A 3,237-nucleotide genomic window follows, 5' to 3' on the forward strand; every position below is an offset into this window, starting at 1 on the left:
GCCTTAACATGTTGGAGCTTCGAACCCTATTTCAGGTGGTTTATAGAGAAATCATAGTATTGACTTGGCCTGGACTCTGAGCAGCCTCATTTCTCAGGAACACAAGTACAAATTGGCAAATTGTGCATTGCAAGCAGCATGCCGCTCCGTGCCCCGAGGCGGGGTGATGGCCGTCTCCTCCACCCATGTCCGGCTTGCCCAGAGCGCTGCCCTCCTTGAGCCCAGCAGCCAGGTCCCCAGCAATGGCACGGGCTGCCTGTGCCTATGGACAGCCCCGGTCTGAACCTGCACCCCGGCTCAGGAGTGTTACCCCTATATCACAGAGGGGTATTCCTGCAAAAGATCCCCAAATTCCTCTCTCTGATTGCTCCCCTACCAGCCCTCTCAGTCTCTGAGCACTGCACGGCTCATACTTTGGTAGTTGCTAAAAAATGAGAAATTTCAATGGGCTTTTTTTTTTTTTTCCACTTCTTTTTCCGAACAAAAGCAAAGGATTCCGGGCCCTGCTTTGCAGTTTGCCGCGTACCAGTAGGGAAGGAGCCACCATCCCGACGCACCCCTCTTAGGGATGCTCACAATGCCAGTATTCAGGCAGCCCTTTGACTTCTGAAAGGCCTTTTGAGAGGGGAAATTTTTGTGGTTCTTCCTGGCAAATTCCACAAAAAAAAAGACGTTAGCAATGAGAAGAGGAGCCAGGGCTGACATTTTAGCTTTTTGTTTATTTCCAGGCAACTCCAGTTAGATTTACCCCATGTCCTTGGGGTTTCAGCCCACCCTGCGATTCCCGTCCCCCTTTTAATCTGAGCATGGTCTTTGGCTGCATCCTCAGGCGATCACCATGACAGCCCTGCAGCACATCGCCAGGTTAATGCTTCATCCCCATCATTTCTCATTGCGCAGATGAGTAAGTGGCCGAGAAGGCTTATTTGGGATTTTTTCCTGGTCATTGCTGTGCCATGAGACTCGTTTGTTCGCCCTGTACGTAAGGAGAGGGAGTTCTGTTGGCAGTACGCTAAACAGTGGTGGGATGGCAGGGTTAGGTTAACGGTTGGACTTGATGATCTTAAAGGTCTTTTCCAACCTAAACGATTCTATGATTCTCTTTTCTCTGGGGTGTTTTTTGAGCAAGTGCCCACCATCCTCAGGCAAGGGCATCGGGAGCCGGAGAGTGGCAGGTTGGGTTTTGGCTCGGCACCACAAGCACGACCTGTTACAGCCTGGTTGGGATTTCTACCAAATCCACGAGCCCCTGCCTGGAAAGAAAAAAGTGGTTTTGTGTCGCTTTGGATCGCAGTCTGTACTGAAATCATACTGGCTGCTGAGGCAGTTATAAAAATGTATTAGCAGGCAGTGAGTGAAGAAAGCAAAGTTTGACAGACAAAATTTCCATATGTTCGAGCGGAGTAGCTTGCCAAGGCTCCGTAATTTGCAGTGATTGCATCCAAAACATTAAACTTTATTGTAGGAACAGAATCAAGTTGTTTTCCAGACACACTTTTAAAAACCCTGTAGCACTACATATTTTCTTTCTTTTTGTTCTTCCCCCCCTCCCCCCCTCTTTTTTTTTAGTGAAGGTTGCATGAGAATAGCAGCAGTGTTTCAATTTTTTGGAATTCCCTTTTGATTCTAGTCGAGGTGCTGTGCTATTTTTAAAAAGAGAGGGAGAAGAAGAGGATGTGAAAAACCCAAACCACCACTATTTGGAAATATTTTCATTTCATTGAATATGTGAGGGGTTTTTTTTCCCCCCAAACACTACATGTTGCAGATATTACTGTGAAGTTGTGTCGATCTGGGCTGTTATAATCACCAGCTCTTTGTTCAAACTGGAAATCCTAGACTTGGGTTTAACTTCAATATTTCTAGTCTTGGCACTGGGCTGACGCAGCGAAGCAATTCCTGGCCCTGTATCGGGGGACACGTTACAGCCCGCTGATTTGTTCCTGGTGTTCAAGAATCCAAGTGCCAAGAAACTAAACGGGAGACTGTCCCTGCTATTTTTTGCTAAATCAGTTATTTTAACCAGGGGGGTAACTTAGCGATCCTAACGGCTAAGAGCATGGCAGGTATCCGTACCAGCGGCAGTTTTTAATAGGATGGTGAAGGCAATTTTTGCTTTTACTGTTTCAGCCAGCAGGATTTGAAGCTGTTCAGGGTTGCCCTAACCCAAAGTACAAGACGATGGCTGCGACGTACCGTGGAGCAGGAGCCAGATGGCAACCAAGATATATGCTATTAGAGCACCCCAACTGTTGCCATCGTGATTTTCTTGCTCCAAAAAGCAGATGTCAGGGCTGATGCAGGGTGTGAAGAACTGGGGGGTTTAGGTGAGGTTTGGAGTGGAGGCTCGGACTCTGCCAATACAAGCAGTATGGCAGTAGCATGTTTTCCTTAAACTCTTTTATCATTTTCTGGGGGTTTTTTGTCTCATGGTATGTGTTTAATACTGTCACCTTTTGGGTACAAGAGTTTCCCACACTTCTTAAAAACAGGAAAAAATAATTTAGCCTTTTTAGGCACACGGGCTGTGAAAAATAGGCACTGATTTCACTCTGATGGATGTAAATGTTTAAGATGAAACTTGAAAGAAGTTGCAATCTAAAGCAAGTTAAGGAAATAAACTCAGGCATTTGGCTGATTTATGGGTTCTTATTTATCAAAGGGCACAGCAAATGCTGATTGATCCTGTGTTATTCCAAACCGCATTTCTTTGTAATAAATATTAAAGCGCTTTTCACCTGGGCTTCATCTCAACGTAGCGGCAACATCCAGGCTACGCAGCTCAACCCTGTAAGGGCTTTCTCTGGACAGCAAGATGTGTCTTCCCCCTGGGGATACTAAAATGCCAACAAAACACATCCAGAACAAAATGTAAAAGAACTAATGAGCTGTGGATGCTGATGGCCAACGTAGCTGCGAAAAAATTCCTGTTTGAAGAGAGGGCAGTCTGTAAAACAAATGATTTCTCAACAAGCGTTTCAGAGTCTTTCAACAAATAAAATAACTAAAAATTCACTTTGTGTAGCAGAGGGTGACCTGCATGGTAAAGCAGGAGGAGCTGTTCTCTGACTTGGCTCCTGCTCGTTTTCAGCCCAATGGCTTTTTCTCAATCGTGCACACAATACAGCCCGCTCCGGTTTGATTTAATTGAAGTTTTCAGCCACAAAAAAGAGCCCAGATGGGTATGGTAGGCAGCGCTTCACCTTGGGATTTGAATTTATGGCTTGGGCTCTGCAG

General features: G+C 45.8%; 1 protein-coding gene across 1 annotated transcript in view; it reads left to right on the forward strand.

The window, feature by feature from the left end:
• The window catches only part of TANC2 (tetratricopeptide repeat, ankyrin repeat and coiled-coil containing 2), a 221,631-nt gene that overhangs the window by 146,328 nt on the left and 72,066 nt on the right, over nt 1-3,237 (forward strand).

The sequence above is a fragment of the Egretta garzetta genome, unplaced genomic scaffold, assembly GCF_000687185.1.
Source record: "Egretta garzetta isolate BGI_Z169 unplaced genomic scaffold, ASM68718v1 scaffold100, whole genome shotgun sequence".
Taxonomy (NCBI): domain Eukaryota; kingdom Metazoa; phylum Chordata; class Aves; order Pelecaniformes; family Ardeidae; genus Egretta; species Egretta garzetta.